General features: G+C 40.8%; 1 non-coding gene across 1 annotated transcript; it reads left to right on the top strand.

Annotated features, from left to right (window-relative positions):
• The first annotated feature begins 481 nt into the window (after positions 1-481).
• On the top strand, positions 482-554 carry TRNAK-UUU (transfer RNA lysine (anticodon UUU)). The gene has a single exon. It is a non-coding gene; the product is annotated as a tRNA-Lys (tRNA).
• Positions 555-22,014: the final 21,460 nt, after the last annotated feature.

Raw genomic sequence — 22,014 nt, 5'->3', positions numbered from 1 at the left:
CTATTTAATTCATAAAAAATTTTAATGAAAATAGTAATGGCGATGTTACAGTTCCAGATGTTAGAGTCTTTAAACCAAATTTTCTCTTTCCTCTTTCAGAACCTTGGTCTCTGCAGGTGAGTGGCAATGCACTGTCCAAGGCACAGACAGACAGGTATTTATCCCCTAATTCACAATGTGAAAGGCGAAAAGTGGAAGTTGCTCAGTTGTACCTGACTCTTTGCGACCCCATGGACTATAGCCTACCAGCCTCCTCTGTCTATGGGATTCTCCAGGCAAGAATACTGGAGTAGGTTGCCATTCCCTTCTCCAGGGGATCTTCCTGACCCAGGGATTGAACCTGGATTTCCTGCATTGCAGGCAGATTCTTTACCATCTGAGCCACCAGGGAACCCACGGCCCAACAAGGGGCACCAAGGCCTGTGACTCTCTGTGGCAACTCGGGTTCATGCTCAGTCTTTAGACTCTTCTCAGCCTCAAAGCCTGGGTAGCTCAGCTGGTAGAGCATCAGACTTTTAATCTGAGGGCCCAGGGTTCAAGTCCCTGTCCAGGCAGCAAAAAGTAAACAAATAAACAAAACAAAAATGTCTCTTGATAACAACATTTAGACTTTTTTCGGGCTTCCCTGGTGGCTCAGACTGAAAAGAATCTGCCTGCAATGCAGGAGACTGCACTCCGTGACTTACTTCCTAGGCTTGTGTGCTTGTCTTTAGCTGCATGATTTAAGGATGAGACTCAGGAAGGATAGAAAGGGTTTCTTGGCATATATAGTAAGAAAGGTAGACCCAGCATGACCAGGCTGGAATTTTAAGACACAGAATGACCACATGACCATTTTAAGAGCAAAGGCACAGAAGTTAATAAAGAGGAAGAAAAAATACATCTAGCTTTATTATCTTGGTGAAAAATATCAGGGATCTGAGTGTGTGTCAGAGCTATGGGATGTCTAAACATGGTAACTAATCTTTGGTTCCCTTGTTTTCTATTTTGTCGAAAAATCTCTGGTGGGTTTCCTCTCTTCCCTCAGTACAACATGCAAGTATATCTGAAGAGACCCATAGACTTACTTCTCTGTCCAACTCTTTGTGGCCCCACGGACTGCAACCCACCAGGCTCCTCTGTCCATGGGATTTCCCAGGCAGGGATACTAGAGTGGGTTGCCATTTCCTCCTCCAGGGGATCTTCCTAACCCCAGGGATTGAACCTGGGTCTCCTATATCGCAGGTGGGTTTGTTACCACTGAGACATCAGGGAAGCCCTTCTCTGAATGACAGGAAGAAACTGAAAGAAGGGGAAAAAAAGCTATGGATCTGGAGAAGAGAGAATGCTCGAGGGTGGAGGCTGCAGGTTGTGCATGTGTGTGGGGGCTCAGGAGACAGGAAGACCTTCTTCCTAAGCCCCTGTTTCTCCAGGGCGCACTCCAATTTTCTCACAACCCTGCAGTCCCAATTTTCAGATAAAAGATGAACCATCATTGGTCAAGCCTTCTGTGAGAATCTGAAATCTTAACTCTGCTTCCATGAAGAAATGATCCCGAGTTCCAAACATGAGACTTCTTCAGAGCTTCAGGAAAGGAACCACAGGAGTGTCAAGCCTTCTTCAGTGTAGCCAAGAGATTGAGACCTCTAAGATTTGGAATCTAGAGTCTGAGTGGTGTCTCTCCTGCTGGCTTTATCTCGTGGCCAAGAGGAAGTAACCACCACCACAACACCCTCCAACATGGAGGAACACTCAGCCTTCATAATGGTTATCTTAATGATTTCTAGAGCCGGAAGATGAAAGGTTTCCAAACTAGACTTTTGGGGAAGCATTGTCGTTTGTTTTAGATCTATGACTGGTAGACAGATCAGAGACTACATGTCTCACAAGCAAGGTTTAAAAATGTTGCATTTCAAGAAAAGTTGACCAGAAGCATTCACATTTTCCCTGCCCGTTCTTAACAACATCAGTGTGTGCTCTTGTGATTTATGGCCTCACTTGTGATACTGGCACCTGCCATGGATAAGATCATTAAAACTCTTTTTTTTTTGTCAAGGCTTTATTTATCAAAGCCATGGAAAAATGACATTCCTATTAGCTTGAGTTGGAAAAGTTAGAAAAGCATGGTGTAACTCATTCCAGGTAATATCTTTCTTTTTGTATAACCATTACCCAGACCTCTCTAAAGAAAGGGTTGAGTGTGAATTATTTCAAAATCAAAATAGTCTCTTTAAAATTGGAAATGCATTATGCACCTGAGGTGCTGACAGCAAGGTCCATGCCAAGCATTTGATCCATGAATACCCATTTTCCAAGCTCTCCGGGTCCTTAGATCTGCATCTCTTCCATTTTTTTCCTGTGGCCAATTTTCAAATAAGGGATCGGGAAACAGTTTAGAGATCATAAATCACACTGATGGTTGGGAAATAAAAAGGGTTCTTTTGCTTCTTCAGATGTGGTTCTACACATTTTTACACATCTTTAAGCTAAATCAGAAATCCAGATGCAAAATTAGGGTGCTTACATATATCATGTCTCTTTGTGACATTCCATGGAGGAATGCAGGGCTGAGAGAGACCTGACCCGGCTGCAAGCTGGCATAAAAAAGTTCAGGTCAGCACTGCAGAAAACAAGGGAGAAGAGTTTGGGAAAGTGAGCATGTGGTTTCACTGCTGTGTATACATTTCACTGAGTGACTAACTCAACCAAAATATAGCATTCACTGCATATCAAGGAAATATCTGTGACTTAGTAAATAGACCTAGTAATAGTTTGAGCATAAGCTTATTAGCATGTGAAATAAGTGCAGTTGTACGGTAGTTTGAACATTCTTTGGCATTGCCCTTCTTTGGGATTGAAATGAAAACTGACCTTTTCCAATCCTGTGGCCACAGCTGAGTTTTCCAAATTTGCTGGCATATTAAGTGCAGCACTTTCACAGCATCATCTTTCAGGATTTGAAATCGCTCAGCTGGAATTCCATCACCTCCACTAGCTTTGTTCAGGGTAATGCTTCCCAAGGCCCATTTGACTTCACATGCCATGATGTCAAGCTCAAGGTGAGTGACCACACCATCACGGTTATCCAGGTCATTAAGACCTTTTCTGTATAGTTCTTCTATGTATTCCTGACACCTCTCCTTATTCTCTTCGACTTAGGTGGAATTTCATCCTTGCATGAAATTTTCCCTTGGTATTTCCAATTTTCTTGAAGAGATCTCTAGTCTTCCCCATTCTATTATTTTCCTCTATTTCTTTGCATTGTTCGTTTAAGTGACAGAACAATAATGAAAACAAATAGTTTCATTTTCACTTTAAAAAAATTCCAATCTTTCTGGTAGGAGTACTGAGTCCTTTCTGATTATTTTTACTTGTCTTTATTGTCCTAGTGCTTTTTAAATAATAAAAATATTTTAGTTTTCTAATCATAAAAGTACATTTTAAAACGCCTACACTGTCTTAGAGACACTGTTTAGATCTTCCTGCCTTTCGGCTGTTCTTTACACGTTGGATCTTTACATGACTCTCCTCTTGCACGCTTTTGGATTCTCTGGTGGTGTGTGCTCCTCATTAGATGTTTGTACATTCTGAGCATAAGTCACTTTCCTTCCCAAAGAGACTGCAGGAGGGCTGACTGTAGGGACAGTTTACTGACTGTAGGTGCCTCTCAAAGTGGTAACACCATAATGATGTTCATTAAGCTTTCTCTTTTAACATTTTTTCACCCTGTTTCCTGTGGCCCCCTTTCTATTCCTTGATAAGGAGGTAAAAAAAAAAATGTACTGAATCCCAAATTCTGATTCTGGCTGAGAACGTTTATATCAGGCTTGATATTTTTATATTCCTACTGCACTCAGTCAGCTTCCCAGGTGGCGCTAGTGATAAGAAACCCACCTGCCAAAGCAGGAGATGCAAGAGACACAGGTTCAATCCTTGGGTCAGGAAGATTCCCCTGGAGGACACGGCAACCCACTCCAAGAGTCAGACACGATTGAGCCCCTCCCCCACATATACATCACACTCAGTATTCAGTAAATGTCTTCTTTTTTTTTAAAATTTTATTTTATTAAAGAACAGTGACTCTGGTCATCATTCTACACTCCAGGACCCTGCTGTCACCCCAACCCGAATTTAAGGAGAAAGGTGGAACTTAGTTATATGTATATGGATGACGAGAGAAAGTGACGAGAGAAAGTGGTTATTTTAATAGCTAAGATGTCCTGTTTCTTTGGGTCTTACCTTTATTTTATTAAGCTTTTTTTTCTTTACTCATTTGATAATTAATTGTGCACCTTTTTGGAGTAGGAATGGCACACCACTCCAGTATTCTTGCCTGGGAAATTCCATGGGCAAGAAGAGACAGGCAGGCTACAGCCGGCAAGGTAACAGAGTCAGACATGACTGAAGCGACTTAGCATGCACGCACACACATATGGCAGACTATCTTACATAGTTGCATGCTGTAACAAAGGAATGAATATAGCATTATTTTTTAGAAACTTCACAGTTTGTTAGTTAAGATCTTAATTTTTGTCTAATATCCTTCTGTTCTGGACTCAACTAGGATCCCACAGTATCTCTGGTCATCAAAGCTCTTTTAGTTTCTCTGGGTTGTGACAGTTCTCAGTCTTTCCTTGTTTTTGACAACCCTGACAGCTTTACGAGGTATTCTGTAGGCTGTCCTTCTGTTGGAATTCATCTGATGCTTCTCTCAAGATGAAGCTGGTATATTGTCGGGAGGACGATTACACAGGAAAGGTGCTAGCTCATCACACCCGATCGCCATGCACATTGTCAACATGATATATCACTGCTGACACTACTGACTGTGGTCACCAGGCTGAAGTAGGGTTGTCAGGTCTGTCCACTGCAGAGTGACTCTTCTTTTTATCCCTCTTTTCCATGCTTGGCTTTTCATTGTTTTATTTTTTGATTGGAGGAAAATTGCTTTACAATATTGTGTTGGTTTCTGCCGTACAACAATGCAAATCGGCCATAATTATTCGTATGTCACCTCCCTCTTGAGCCTCCCTCCCATCTCCCTATCCCACCCAATCTGAGTCATCACTGAGCACCAAGCTGGACTCCTTGTGTTATACAGCAACGTCTCATCAGCTACCTTGGAGAAGGAAATGGCAACCCACTCCAGTATCCATGCCTGGAAAAGCCTATGGACATAGGACAGTGGGCTACAGTCCATGGGGTTGCAAACAGTCAGGCATGACCTAATGAGTAAAAAACAACAATATTCCATTCATACTTGACCCTTTAAAAGGTAATGACTGCATGACCCACTCTAAGATGTGAGGATGAGGCAAATTTTAGTGTTTTTATATAATGGGATATTCGGCAATAAAAAGGGGGGGGGGGGAAGCCATGCTACTGATAAAAAGAACAATGTGGTTGAATTTCAGAAATATGATGATGCATGGAAGAAGCCAGACACAGAAGTGTACCTCCTGTAGGACTCATTTATATGAAATTCAAGGATAGACAAAGTAATCTATGGCCACTGAAAACAGAACAAATAACTACCTCTGGGGAAGGGGCCTGATAACAAGAGTTACCAGGCAGTTATCCAAGGTGATGAAATGTCCCATGTCCCCACTGGGATGTATTCATTTGGAATGCCTCAGTTAACTGTAAACTTAAGGTGTTGATGTCACTTACATAAACCATGCTACTGCTGCTGCTGCTGCTGCTAAGTCGCTTCAGTCGTGTCCGATTCTGCGCGACCCCATAGACGGCAGCCCACCAGGCTCCTCCGTCCCTGGGATTCTCCAGGCAAGAACACTGGAGTGTGTTGCCATTTCCTTCTCCAATGCATGAAAGTGAAAAGTGAAAGTGAAGTCGCTCAGTCGTGTCTGACTCTTAGCGATCCCTTGGACTGCAGTCTACCAGACTCCTCCGCTCATGGGATTTTCCAGGCAAGAGTACTAGAGTAGGGTGCCATCGCCTTCTCCGTACATAAACCATACTTCAGTTGAAATAATACACTTAAGAAGAATCTTTAGCATTTATTGTCAAAGAAGTCATTAATGGTCTTGGTAAGAGCAGCTTCAGTACAAATGTTGAGGCAGGAAGTTTCCTGGACTTTTTTAATCAATACTTTTTATTGGAGTGCAGTTGATTTATGATGTTATGTTAATTTCTGTACAGCAAAGTGCTTCAGTCATACATACACATATATATATTCTTTTCTTATATTCTTTGCCATTACATTGTATCATAGAATACTGAATATAGTTCCCTGTGCTAGGCAATAGGACCTTGTTGTCTATTCATTCTATATACAAAAGCTTACATCTTATAACTCCAGCCTCCCACTTCATCCCTCCTCCAAGCTTTCCTGGCTCTTAAATTTCCCTAAAAGACCTGCAATAATAGAACGGAGTGAGTGAAAGAACTTCCCTTGTTAAAGAAAGATCGCTAATTAAACTTGAGAAATTAGAAGACGACAGAGGACTGAAGATTTACGAAGGAAAAATAAATCAAACTGCATGAGCATGCAGTAAGAGTGCTGATCCTATAAAGGAACTAAAAATAGCTCACGCAGTATCCAGCTGCGACAGCGATCCAACTGGAGGGGCAAATGCAAGGAGATGCTAGTGTTCCTGAGGCAGGCTTACCGCCAGACCCCAGCCCAGCAATCTCAGTCCACCTTACATCTTTTTATAGTGATCTCTGGAGCTTTACTAAGCCCCTGCAACACTCTAGTAAGACATAATCCCCTAATTTTTACGGCTTTGCAAGGACACACACAGGTACTAAGGAGCTGTAATTTTAGAAGCATGTGTAAAAGGACATGTAAAATAATATAGTGTATAGCAGAAAAATCAGTACAGTTCTCACGTGATTGTCTAGTGAGTCAGTGGCTGCATTTTACTTTACCTCATGTGATTTGAGAAATCCTCTAGAATATTAAAAAGAGAACAGAGAAGATCATTAAAAGAGTAGAGGGGAAAAAAACTTCTCTGAGAATAAATTTGGAAAATTATTCATCACGCTGAAGGGAGAGAAATCGTAAAAGCCACTCTTTGTTGGAATACAAAATCTATTCTGCGTAAGAAATTAGAACTCTCAGAAAAACTGTTTAACTTCTGGAGCTCTGGGTAGAAACAGTATCTTAGCGAAGACACAGAAGCGCTGACGGTACAGTCAAAAAGACAAAAAAATAAGACCTTTCCTTTGTATATTTGTCCTTGGGTGGGAAAGGAATCAAGAATTCCTATACAAATGTTTTTTCAGAACCTTTATATAAAATCTAGAACTATAAAAATAATAGCTAAAAACTGGGAGTTTAAGGCTCAGATATTCTTCAATCTTCTTCTTCTTAAAAAAAAAATTGGTGGGACTAAGTATTTCATTACTAAAGCAAAATCCAGCCTCTGAAAGTCTGAATTAAATGGAGAGGATTGTTAAGATATATGTGTGCATGTTAAGCCACTTCAGTTGTGTCTGAGTCCGTGTGACCCCATGGACTGTAGCCCACCAGGCTCCTCTGTCCATGGGATTCTCCAGGCAAGAATCCTGGAGTGAGTCGCCATGCCCTCCTCCAGGGAATCTTCCTGACTTAGGGATCGAACGCTTATCTCATTGGCAAGCTGGTTCTTTACCACTAGCGCCACCTGGGAAGGCTGTTAAGATACATACAATTAATATATTAATATGCTGGCAATTAATATATTTCAGTGAAAAACAGAGAATGCGGATTTTACATTTAATTATGTCAAGTTTAATTAAACCCTTCCACCACATACCTTTTTTATTTTTGCAATCATTCATTTTATAAACATTTATTGAGGACTGATACTGTTCCAGGTACTGGTTTTCAGAGATGAACACACAAAATCTACTGTCAGATAACTCATTGTTTGCATTTTTCTGGATTTTTTTTTTTTTTGGTCTTGTTTTTTAGAATAGTATTTATTTCAAGACTGGGAGATGGAAAAGATCTCCTCTTAGAATTCCTTCTAATCACGTAATTTTATTAAACGTCTTGTTGCCAGTTCTGGAGATCAGCATTGGTAACTCATTTACATTGGTAAGAGCTTAAATAAATATATAGTTATTGTTGGGCTTTGAGAAAGGATATTAGGTTACATACCTAGGGAGCTAAAGGCAATATAAAGAAGCATTTATGTCTGTTTTCCTATGGCATGGGGTTTTGATTCCAAAGAACTCCTGCACTTGTTATTTATTCAAGCTTTTCTCCAATATCACAATACCAACTGGTTATTCATTCTGTGTATATTTGATTCTTTCACTATTAAATGCATAATAAGTCTTTTTAAGGTGTTTCGAGATAAACCTGATATCTTTAGGTAGCTGAATGATTACTCAGCAACTGAAGGTTGGTTTTCTCTGTATTTCCATCTCCATGTCCTCAGATAGACACAGAGGGAGAAATCTCCAACCAAGAAAGGTTGGTGGTGCCTTTTCAGTTCATGAAACTAGGAAATAATCTTTGTTGTAGATATTGATTTTAACCTATTGATTATAACTACAAAATTCACTGTAACTACAAATACCATTTATAATGTATGAAGTACAAGTTCTAAATGGACTATAGGGAAATTGGTGAACAGAATCTTACCACGAGGCTCAAAGGTTTTGTCTTGATTCTTTCTGAATCTACCATTTTTATTTATCTAAAGTTGTTTTACCTTGAGTGGGATTGCGCTGGGCAAGCTTAAGACATTATCTAGCACTGTAATTTAAAATTCATTGAAATTCTTTGTTTTCTTAAATTGTTTCCAGAAATAACTTCAGAGGCCATTAGGTAAAATCAACAAGAATATTCAACAAAGGAAAAATGGCCAGTATTAAAAGCCCCAAATTCTTATAGCTGGATTTGATGATGGGGCGGGGTAAGAGGTGAGATTTCATACACACACACACACATGCACACTGCATATTTGAAAATATTTCAGTGATTTGTCATTGCTATCAAATAACAGAAAACAGCTGCATTTAGTAAAGTGACAACTGGACTGCGATTGTAACCCTAGCTTTCCACTTGATACTTGGCTGGGGGGAGGGGAACCTTCCCCCACATAAGATACAAAACTATGAGGAGCACCACGATTAGGAAACCCGTGAAGCCATGAAATCAAGAGCTCATCAGTTCATCATCTCGCCGTCTCTCCCTCGGCCCCTTCTCGCATCCTTTTCTCCAGCTAACATCGATAAGTCTCTCCACCAGACAATCAGCCTATCGCTTAGTAGGTACTCATATTTGGTTAAGAAAATACATAAGTGGTCTTTTAAAATGTCCATTTCTAACATCTCTAGGAAGCTTAACAGTTTTAAGCTTAATGTGAAGGCAGCTGGAGCAGAGACGTCATTGGCAGAAGCACACAAGCTGAGGCTCCTTCCCTGTGAGCACCCTGACTCGGGTGGCTCAGGGTCTAGAGTCTGGCCCGCCTCTCCTCCCCTATTGCTCCAGCCTGCTGCTCCCTGACCAGGCTTCAGCCAGCTTCATACCCTCCTTCTACCTCCTGGTACTAGAAAACACAACATGCATCCCACAATCCCAATGGCCAGACCAGAATTTCCAGGGAGGATTCTGAAGGCCAGTCCTCTGGGACACACCATCCCCTGGACACAGCAGGACTGCCCCACAGTGAACAGAAGAAAGTCCCTCACCACTGATGCTGTCTCCCAGCAACCGGGGTCCTACTTAAGGTTCACTCACTTGCGTGGGTCAGAAAACTATCTTAAAGCAGTTGCAGCCAATTAGAGAACTGATTGGGTAACAGATATAAGGATGTACAGAACACCTCAGCCTCAGGAAACACAGCGGTGCATCCAGGCTGCCAAAGCCCAAGACTTAGATGTTTCCAAGACTCTTTCCATTTCATCACATCTGTTTTCACAGCAGCTGAAGTCTCTCTCATGGCAAACCATTCCGTCCTTGTCGTGGGAATCACGGGAACACAGGGAAAGCCTCTTCAGGGGAAAACCACCACCATAACTTCTAACACCTCCCACAGGGGTCAACACTGTTCAAACACCTAACACCATGGATTAATTGTGCTTATTTTTAAATTTTGTTTATGTGGAAATCACATAGGATGTCCTCTTTCGTGTCTTCTTCTTTCAGTTACTATAACGCTTTAGGGGTTCAAAACGCTTTATACTATTCAGTTCAGTTCAGTTGCTCAGTAGTGTCCAACTCTTTGTCCATCACCAACTCCCAGAGTTTACCCAAACTCATGTCCATTGAGTCGGTGATGCCATCCAACCATCTCATCCTCTGTCATCCCCTTCTCCTCCTGCCCTCAATCTTTCCCAGCATCAGGGTCTTTTCAAATGAGTCAGCTCTTCACATCAGGTGGCCAAAGTATCGGAGTTTCAGCTTCAACATCAGTCCTTCCAATGAACACCCAGGACTGATCTCTTCTAGGATGGACTGGTTGGATCTCCTTGCAGTCCAAGGGACTCTCAAGAGTCTTCTCCAACACCACAGTTACTTGTCTAAATATAAAAATATTCTATCCTTTGTTCCATTGTTGATGAAAATTTGGAATTGTTTTCCATTTAGGACAAACAACACTTTGATGAACTTCCCTTGGGGGATGATAGCACATGGGAAGATGTTTCACTGGATACATGCCTAGGTGTGAAATTCCAGGTGAAGTGTGTTTGGCTTTATTGGACAGTACCAACTGGCTTTCCAAGGTGGTTTTATCAGTCTACACTCTTCCCAACAGTGAACAAGAATTTCAGTTCCTTCACGTCCCTATATATGACTTTTGGTGTTTTCAGGTTTTGTTTTGTTTGTTTGCTAATTCTGGTAGATACATAGTGTTATCTGGCTGAAGCCTGATTTGTGTTAGGTCATGGTTAATGAATGGAGAAGGAAATGGCAACCCACTGCAGTACCCCTGCCTGGAAAATCCCATGGACGGAGGAGTCTGGTAGGCTACAGTCCATGGGGTCACAAAGAGTCAGATACGACTGAGTGACTTCACTACTTATGGTTAATGAAAGGGTTTTCCAAGTGGCTCAGTGGATAAAGAATCTGCCCACCAATGCAGGGCATGTAAGAGACAATGGGTTCAATCCCTGGGTCACGAAGATCCCCTTGAGAAGAAAATGACAACTCACTCCAGTATTCTTGCCTGGAGAATTCCATGGAGAGAGGAGCCTGGTGGGCTGCAGTCCATGGGGTCACAAAGAGTTGGACACAACTGAGCAACCAAACAACAACAACAAATGCCTGTGACTTCCCTGGTGGCTCAGATGGTAAAGCGTCTGCCTACAGTGAGGGAGACCTGGCTTCAATCCCTGGGTTGGGAAGATCCCCTGGAGAAGGAAATGGCAACCCCCTCCAGTGCTTTTGCCTGGAAAGTTCCGTGGATGGAGGAGCCTTGTAGGCTTCAGACCATGGGGGTCGCAAAGAGTCGGACATGACTGAGCAACTTCACTTTCACTTTCACTTCTCTTTAATGTGTTTACTAGCTGACAGTCCTTATTTTGCTAAATGTTTACTAAATTTCCTGTGCCTCACATTACTAATTCTGATTGTCCATTTTTTCCTTCTTTCTTTTTGTTTTTCTCCTTAAGAGTTATTTATACATTCTGGATACAAGTTTTTATTCCATTATGTGTATTGCTAAATTTCATGCTGCATGACTTGCAGGTTTACTCAGTTAATTAATTCTTTTGATTAATACATTTTTATTTTAATGAAACTGAAGTTATTAATCTTTTGCATTATGCCAGTATTTTACTTTTTGTTCAAGGATTTTTTTTGCTTACTCCATGGATACAAAAATATTTTCCTATGGCATTGTCTCAACATTTTATTGTTTTGCCATCCTTGTGTGGATTTATAATCCACCTGGAATTGATTTTTCTATACAGTACAGTATATAGTGCACTGATTTTATATACACTATGGTTAGGGTCAAGAACAATTTATTTTTCTTGCAAGGATCAGTTCACCTAATTGCATTTATTGAAATCACCATTCTTTCCCTATTACATAGCAAATCATGAATCAACAGGTCTGTATATATAGGTCTATATCTGAAATATGCATTGTTCTCTTAGTCTCTCATCTGTTCTTGCATCAGTATCATACTGTCTTAAGTCATTCACTTTTCGTGCTCAGTCGCTTCAGTCATGTCTGACTCTTTTCGACCCTGTGGACTGCAGCCTGCCAGCCTCCTCTGTCCATGGGATTCTCCAGGTGAGAATACTGGAGTGGGTTGCCATGTCCTCCTCCAGGGGATCTTTCCAACTCAGAGATCGAACCTAAGTCTCCTGTGTCTCCTGCACTGCAGGCAGATTCTTTACAGCTGAGCCGCTGGGGAAGCCCCAAGTCATTCACTTTAAGACTTTGTATTTATTAGTGTCCATCTTCCAATTTTGTATTTTTTCAAGATTTTTCTTGGCTATTTGGAGCCCTTCTGCAGTATTCAATAAACTTTTGAAAGCTCTTGTTATTTTCCACCGAGGAAATAAGAAAAACTTTGCTAGAATCTGGACAGATTCTGCTAAATCTATATATGAATGTTAGAGATAATTGATGTCTTTACAATATTGACACTTTTTGTCCAAGAACATAGCTTAGCGTTCCATTTCTAAACTCCATAAACGAAATTTCTTTATTAAATTTATTCTGAGAAGTTTGATTTTATGCTGTTATAAATTATCCTTTTAAACTTCATTTCTACTTGTTTTCTTCTGGTAGAAAAACTGAATCTATATAAAGAGGCCTTACTAAATTTGTTAATTCTAATAGATGGTCTATAAGTTATTTTAAATTTTCTACCACAACAATTTTAATGAAGGATTAAATCCATTTGACAGATACGTTATGTTTGAAAAATTCTATTTTTTTTTCTGAATACATGCTGAACTAAAAAATTACAATTCATCTCATTGTATCACCTACATTTCCTAATTTTATTTAGCTAAACTAGTTTATTTTTTAAAATAATGTTTGTTGTTTTTATCCATTCAATTATTTTCCTTTATTATTACATATAGGGTGTGTGGCCTTCAATTTAAGGATTTAAAGCTATGTAAGTAATATGTAGTTGTTTTTTTCTGTCCAAACTGCCAATCTTTATTTTTTACTTGGAGAATTTAGGCCATTTACATTTACTGATATATTTGGGTTTATGTCCCACATTTTACTATTTGCTTCATATTTTTCCCATGTTCTTTGCTTTTATTCTTTCTTTTTATCTTTTTTGGGATTAATTGGCAATTTTTTGCCAGTATTGACTTGCATTATTTTTACCATTTGTATTGATTACCACAGAGATTAAAATCTGATTTTTTAGTTTATTTTAGAACAATATAATTAGTAATTTTACTAAAGTATATCTAGCTATAACTTAACAGATACTGCATGCATATTGGTTATAATATACTAATGTGTAGTAGTTACTTTGCTTCCCACACAACTCTTTATTCCACAGAATTTAGAAAAATTACATATAACTTCTTCTCACCCTTATATTATTATGCATCTTAGTTTTTACATACTTAAATCATGCTAGATGATAGGTGATTGTTGTTTCATATTCGGTATGTGTTTGTATTTTCTCATATGTTTACATGTTCATTACTCTTCATCCCTTTTTGCATTTTTGTGTTTCCATCCAAAGACTTTTTATCTTTCTGAATGCTCTCATTTTAGTTTAAGGCAGTTCTAGATGAGAATTATTTCATTTTTGCTCACTATAACCCATATCCTTTTTCCTTTTCTCTTTCTATCTTACACCCACCTTTTAGTCTTGAAAATGTTTGCTGGTTTATTTTCCAGTTCACTCAGTCTTTCTTCTGCTCTGCCCTCACTGTCGGAGACCCTATCTTTTAACTTCTGAATTCCAATTTTGCATTTTTCAATTCAAGGGTTTTTATCACCATTTTGTGAATTCTACATCATGGTTGTTTAAGGTCTGTTTATCACACTTTCATTAATTGGGTTATTTGTAAGTCTAATACTATTTTTTTTTTTTTTACTCTTCTGCTTGGTTCTGCTTTTTAGGTGTGATTGTTAATTTTCTATTGAGAGTTAGATTTTACCTATGGAAGACTGTTCTCCTCCTCCAGAAATGTTACAATATACCCTCTGGTGGTGAGATTCAGTCAAGGCACATCATTTTTATCAAAGAGGACTAACACGACCGAACTGGGCTGGAAGGTATGCTGGCACCATTTCGGTCCTTCACTCATTCCTAGAACCTCGCTCTTCAGCTGGCCCAACCAAGGCCTGGGGCATCTAACAGAGAACCTTTTCTCCTTTATCGTGCTTGAATAACATTTTTTGATCTCCCAACAATTTCAGAAAATTCTATTACTTTTTTCAGTGGCTTTCTGCTGAGCTTATCTTCTCAAGAATTCCATAAACGCCTCTAGGCAAAAAACATAAACTATAATACATCTCCAGATCCTTCATCTCACCCCGAATTGAGCTTCTCAATTCCAGCTGTTTTGAAGTCCTAAACTCCAGATTCTTTGTCTCCAGTCCTAAGATTCTGCCAGACATTCTGCTGGTACCTCTTATAAGCATTTCTCTGCCTGCAGCTTTGGTTCTGACGTCTGGACAAACTGAAAAAAGCTCAGAGAACAATGACTCTTGGGAAGGTCTCATGTATCTCTAAAGTCTTCTCTCTGGGACCTTGATCCTTCAATCTCTCATCACCCTGACAGGTCTCCAGGGCATTCAAATCGTTTAATGTAGTTTTCCTGCTTGTTCTCAAGTTGGCATGTTGATCTGCTTCAAGTTACTTCATAATAAATGGAAGCAGAAGTGTCAAGGCATATTTGATAAATAAAAATGTGTGCTTCTTGCATTCATTACTGTTGTTAATAGGTTCCTGTTATTTTTAATTCCAGAGAAATTAAGCTTCTACACCATTTCACTAGATAAGAGTAAGCGGCAATCTGGTGATTGGAAATTTACTCTCTAAATCACCCCAAAGTGTTGGTTAGAGTCAACCAGCAGCAAGACATGTTCATCTTTTATAGACAGTGTATATTTGAAGTTAGACACTACTTGGCTGATCTCAAATGTTACAGCTTCCTGTGATCAGTCACTAGGATTGCTATGAAAACTAAAGCTTAACTTTGTTTTTTTGTTTTTCAAGTGGTAAATTTTTGACCATCTATAAAAGCCAGATGTGTAATCCTCGCACATCTCAGATACATTTTTGTCATTTTTATCAATATGAAATATGCAGTTTTCAATCAAAATATACTAATCTCACACTTCTCAATTTATCTTGATTTAAAACTTTATATTCTTTACAGACATATGGAAGAAATTTCGTGCCTTTTATTTCACATGCCAAAAGACTTCTGGGTGTAAAAATAGTTTCATTCCATCAGTGATGAACATATAAAATCTATAAATAGGAAAATATTTTCCATGTTATATTCTACCTAACATGTGTTCACATAGTATTAAATGTTTCTCTTTAGTACGTCTGGTCTTATGTTTTGAGAATTTATGCAAATATCATATATCAAAGATCCAGTACTTTGTCCACCTGAAGGGAAGAGCCAACCCATTGGAAAAGACCCTGATGCTGGGAAAGATTGAGGGCAGGAGGAGAAAGGGACGACAGAGGATGAGATGGTTGGATGGCATCACTGACTCAATGGACATGAGTTGGAGCAAACTCCGGGAGATGGCGATGGACAGGGAGGCCTGGTGTGCTGCAGTCCATGGAGTTGCAAAGAGTCAGACACGACTGAGTGACTGAATGGCAACAATCACTGGATGAATTCAGGTGCTTGAAGCTCTATAATGAGGCTCCCATGTCATATGGCTGGCTTAGTAAAATGTGGTCTTAGCATGAAATAGCAGAAGTCGAAATCTAGGGCGAGAGAAGGGCTTAGCCTGCTTTGCTCAGCTGTGGTCAGGACTCACCCTGACTGTGGTGTCCTGTTCAGTCCTCATTTATTCAGGGAAACATTAACGACAAGATAGAATACAGTGTCCTTAGGACAGTGAATGACTCTTGAACCGTGTTTACGTGGAATGGTTCACAGGGCCAAAAGGAAGATACCTGTTTCCCATTCATCTCACTTCTTTTTTTTTTTTTTTTTTTTCAATCAGGGTATAGCTGCTCTACAATGTTGTGTTAGTTTCTGCCATACACTGAAGTGAATCAGCTACATCATTTGCAGAGACATGGATGGACCTAAAGACACTCATACAGAGTGAATTAAGTTAGAAAGAGAAAAACAAACATTGTATATTAATGCATATATATGGAATCTAGAAAAATGATTCAGATGAACCTGCCTGCAGGGCAGGAATAGAAACACAGATGGAGAGAATGGATGCATGGACACCGGGGGGAGCGAGAGGAGGTGAACTGGGACACTGGGATTGGCATATAATCTCACTCCTGACTGTCTTCAGATCAGCTTGCTTGAGGACACCCCCCTCCATCCACGGAGATGAACGTTTGCCACTTGTGGCTGAGCTGAGACTATTCCGGCAGGATTCTCATCACATCATCTCTCCTAGTTTTTTCCACAAAAGAAGATCCTCCTTGACCACCCACATTTCTACATATTTAGAATGTAGCTGTGTGACCTTGATAAGTCACTTAACCTTCTTCTGCCTCTATTTATTTGTAAAATGGTATAAATAATGGTACCTATAGCACAGGATAGCTGAAGCATTAAATAAGTTATTATTTATAAAGTGTTTAAAGCTGCGTCTGGCACAGAGTAAACACATGCTGCATATGTGTTTGCTGAAGAAACTGTATTTAACATCAACGACTAAAAGTCAATGAAGCTTTTCTGTAAACGAATTATTAAGCAGCCATCAAGTGCCCCATAGTTTCCCAGTGTGCCTCATCATTTTCTTCGAGACATAGCAACTGAGAACTGGTTTCATCGAGGTAGTTACTAAATGCAGCAACATGAAGGAAAATTTTCTGAGAAGCATTTTCCTGGCTGAGCTTAAAGGTCTGCCTCTCAAACACTTCTGTTTTGGAGATACGACATTTTATAGCATGAATGGAAAAAACTGCCTGGAAGCTATAGTGTTTTTTTTTTCTTTTTTACATAACACCCACTATTTGTACTTTACATTTCATAGTTTACAGAATGTTTGTTTTAAATAGTAATGGGGTTGCAAAAAGCCTGCCTGTTGTGCACCGTGCTCTGGGAATCACAGAACCTGAGAAAATCGGCGGTCTGTTGGTGTTTTTTCTTGGCTTCTGCTTTGCACACTTAGTTGAAGGGCTGTCAAAGTTGGCACAACTTAAATGTCATTTTTTAAATAACTGAGGATCTAGAGGCAGCTGAGGTTGTACGCGCGCGCGTGTGCACGTATGCAAGTGTGTGCTAAAGATGCAAGAGTTTAGCAAATATCTTCATTTGATTAAATATGAAAATTAACTTAGACTTCACTTAAAATAAGTCGCTTTTCTCACCCTCCTGTAGGACTGTTTCCACTGAGTTCAATCAAGGTGACACTAAGGAGCGGAGACTACCAGGTAAGAGTGACATCACACAAGGACCGTCCCGGGTTGGAGCCCCACCTCTCCTTCATCCTTCCCCAACCCCGGCCTTTTGTCCTTTGCTAGAACCTGAAATCTCTCCTTATTCCTCTTGGGAGGTCCATTTACGTGGAAGGCACATTTGGCCTAATTAGGCTGACAGGTGCTCCAGGTATGTTGGATGGAGTCCAGACATCACATGCACTGCCATGAACTTGGCAGTTTACCTTTTCATAAGCTCATCTTCAGGCTGCCAGTGAACTCGAGAGATGCATGTTTATTATTTGTTAATACATGTTCACTTTCTGCTTTGCTACCTACACCATCATCAGAGACCACACTGCAAGGCTAAGGGCAGCTCCCTCATGCCAACCGGCGAACAGTAAGGACCCAGCTACCCAACCCTGTGAAAACTGGGCTGAAAAGCATAACAGTAAGTGGTCCACGGTGGCTATGCAGAAAAGGTTGAGGAAACAATCCAACTTTCAAGACTCATGTTAGACTCCACAAAAACTTTAGAATTGATGCTTTCGAATTGTGGTGCTGGAGAAGACTCTTGAGAGTCCCTTGGACTGCAAGGAGATCAAACCAGTCAATCCTCAAGGAAATCAGTCCTGAATATTCATTGGAATGACTGATGCTGAAGCTGAAACTCCAATACTTTGGCCACCTGATGCAAAGAATGAGTTCACTGGAAAAGACCCTGATGCTGGAAAAGATTGAGGGTAGGAGAAGAAGGGGGTGACAGAGGACTAGATGGTTGGATGGCATCACCAACTCAGTGGACATGAGTTTGAACAAACTCCAGGAGTTAGTGAAGGACAGGGAAGCCTGACATGCTGCAGTCCATGGGGTCGCAAAGAGTCAGACAGGACTTAGTGAATGGACAACAGACAGTAAAAGTGACTACAGTTCCTGCCACTCTGGCCCCACTCAACAGAGGAGGGGGTCCTCAGATGCCCCACGCCCACCCATTTCTCATCTGCATTCCTGTTCCTCCAGCAACAGGGTGACCAAAAACTTGGCATGTGCAGATGGATGGATCGGGTTGTAGCAAATCCCCGAGCCTATGTTTTAAACCGCCTGCATTAAATGCCTTTGCAGTTGGTTTCATCAATTCACACATAGTTTTCTTTCAGGAGAGTTCCATGTAGAAAAGCTAAGAATAAGGACTGTTTTTAGCTGCCTCTGCCCAAGCCCAAGACAGACTCCTAAAAGCAAAGCAATTCCAGGAAACCCTTCCAAGGGAAGATGGCTGGTGTCTCCCCACCACCCTCTCCAGAGAAGAAGTGAAGTGAAGTGAAAGTCTCTCAGTCATGTCCAAGTCTTTGCAACCCCATGGACTATACAGTACATGGAATTCTCCAGGCCAGAATCCTGGTGTGGGTAGCCTTTCCCTTCTCCAGGGGATCTTCACAAACCAGGGATCGAACCAAGGTCTCCTGCATTGCAGGTGGATTCTTTACCAGCTGAGCCACAAGGGAAGCCCAAGAATACTGGAGTGGGTAGCCTATCCCTTCTCCAGCAGATCTTCCCAACCAAGGAATCGAACTGGGAGAAAAACATGTTTTATTTAACATACTACAGTTAGCCCTCTTAGAGGTTCAGCTAACAGAATATTTGATTCTCTTGGGGGAGGGGATTTCCTTTTCCCAAGGAGCCACATCGCTGTCCCAACTGGAGACAAAGGGAGTCTTTCAAAACGGAAGGTTCCTTCTGTTTTCCAAGAACATCATCTTCCTTCCAGCTGATATTTTCAATCATGATGATTAAATTATCATTTCCTTTCTTATAATTCACCTTGACTCTGACTGGTCCCCGGAAGTACAGGAGACACCAAATTCCTAATACCACACCTCCTCCAGGAATTTAACATGAAATGTACTTTGTCTTACAACATAGGTCCCATCATCCCACCACATATTTAAGAAGTGCACCAGCAATTAGCTATCGTGCACGTTTTGATCCATTTCCTAAAACAGATGAACAATAAAATTTGCAGTTGAACAAACGAAAAATCATCTTTCCATTTGATGACAATAAAATATGTGCTTCTTGATCAAACACTATCCAAATAAGTGACTCTTTTTTTTTTTTTTTTTTTTACTTTTTCAAACCTGTGTACAAGTCAGGGCAAATATCTATTTGAGTTTATATAAATACTAATTCAGTTCAGTTGCTCAGTCACGTCCGACTCTTTGTGACCCCATGGACTGCAGCATGCCAGGCTTCCCTGTCCATCAACAACTTCCGGAGCTTGCTCAAGCTCATGTCCATTGAGTCGGTGATGCCATCCAACCATCTCATCCTCTGTCGTCCCCTTCTCCTCCTGCCTTCAATCTTTCCCAGCATCAGAGTCTTTTCTCATGAGTCAGTTCTTCACATAAGGTGGCCAAAGTACTGGAGCTTCAGCTTCAGCACATTAGTACTTCCAATGAATATTCAGGACTGATTTCCTGTAAGATTGATTGGTTTGTCTCATGCATCGAACCTGGACTGGCGATCTATTTCACATATGATAATATACATGTTTCAATGCTATTCTCTCAAATCATCCCACCCTCACCTTCTCCCACAGAGTCCAAGAGTCTGTTCTTTACATTTGTGTCTCTTTTGCTGTCTCTTATATAGGGTCATCGTTACCATCTTTCTAAATTCCATATATATGCGTTAATATACTGTATTGGTGTTTTTCTTTCTGACTTACTTCACTCTGTATAATAGGCTCCAGTTTCATCCACCTCATTAGAACTGATTCAAATGCATTCTTTTTTAATAGTTGAGTAATATTCCACTGTGTATAAATTAATTAACCTCCAATTAAAATAAATTAATTAATTTTTAAACAACAACAACAACCACCAAAAAAAGACTGACTGGTTTGATCTCCTTGCAGTCCCAGGGACTCTGAAGAGTCTTCTCCAACACCACAGTTCAAAAGTATCAATTCTTCCATGCTCATCTTCCTTTATGGTCCAATTCTCACATCCATACATGACTATTGGAATACATAAATACTAATAATAATACAATAAAATTTTATGATCTAATCAAACATTGTGCCATGAATATTAGTCATAGTCCAGGCACTGTGCATTTCTATCCACTGTAAATCATTCAGTGGAGCGGCAGGCTTGTTTATAACAACACCTCACCCTTGACAACTCTGGCGCTGCTTTCTCCCTCCCTATTAATTAATCCATGTGGCAGAGGACAACACCATCCATGGGACCAGGAAAACCTTATGTTCCCTGAGCTTCTGGGTGTCCTTGTAGATGCTTTTTCCTCGCTGACTAAATGAGATAAACCCAGGCTGCTTTGTGAGTCCCAGTCAGTCAGGAGGGGTAATCCAGCACCTGCCAGAGGCTGGTGAAGATGATGACCAAGCCGCTAACACCTGCCTGGCCACTTGGTCCTTCTAGCCCAGGAGTGGACCTAGAGCTTCCAAAACCACCATACTGGAGGGGGATGTGGGCAAGCAGCATGGCTCTCAGTGTATGAAATAAACCCTGGTCTCCAACATGGGAAACCATCTTCCTATCAAAGCTTACATCAGTATTCTTCCTTTACAACTTTCTTAGGTCAATAGATTGTATAGGCTTTGTTGTCATTGGTAGCTCAGATGATAAAGAGACTGCCTGCAATGCAGGAGACCCCAGTATGATCCCTGGGTCAGGAAGATCCCCTAGAGAAAGGAATGGCAACCCACTCCAGTATTCTTGCCTAGAGAATTCCAAGGACAGACCATGGGGTTGCAAAAGAATCAGACGCAACTAACACTTTCTCACTTTCTTTTCTTTTGTCTTCATTGCACCCTGTGTAAACTGCATACAACAGAAAGAGCTCTGACTAGATGTTTAAATAACCAGGATTTATTATAAAGATCATATCCAGGGCTTCCCTGGGGGCTCAGTGGTAAAGAATCCACCTGCCAATGCAGGAGACATGGATTTGATCCTTGATCTGGGAAGATTCCACATGCCTCAGAGCTACTAAGCCAGTGAACCACAACCATGAGCCTGTGCTCTAGAGCCTGGGAGCTGCAACTACTGAGCCCACGTGCTGCAACTATTTAAGCCTGCACACCCTAGAGCCTGTGCTCTGCAGCAAGAGAAGCCACGGCAATGAGAAGCCCGAGCACCACAACTAGAGAAAAGCCCATGCAGCAACTAAGACCCAGCATAGACAAAAATAAATAGATGAATTTTAAAAAGATCATATCCAAGTTTCATGAGCTGTGAGATTTGGGGAAAATCATTTCAATTTCCTGAGTCATTCTACTGATTTTCTAAAATGAAATCACAGTAACACCCACAATTCAGTTGCTGCAGAGGCCCACGAGAACACAAATCTTCGGAGCTTTGCAAGCTCTCAAGTCTAGGACCCGAGGCCAGAGAGCTGGGCGCCTCTGCCTGGTGGGCCGAGGGAAAGCCTGGGGACGCAGGCCCCAAGGTGCTTGCAGCCTTCAGAGGCTGTGGCCGGAAGGCAGAGAAGTGGGTTTTGCAATGTCAGAGAGCTGAATCTAAGAGGCAGGGAGGACTGTAAG

Source organism: Bos indicus, chromosome 12, assembly GCF_029378745.1.
Source record: "Bos indicus isolate NIAB-ARS_2022 breed Sahiwal x Tharparkar chromosome 12, NIAB-ARS_B.indTharparkar_mat_pri_1.0, whole genome shotgun sequence".
In the NCBI taxonomy this organism is placed as follows: Eukaryota; Metazoa; Chordata; class Mammalia; order Artiodactyla; family Bovidae; genus Bos; species Bos indicus.
The sequence above is the reverse complement of the archived record's forward strand: the minus strand, read 5'-3'. Positions and strand labels throughout refer to the sequence as shown.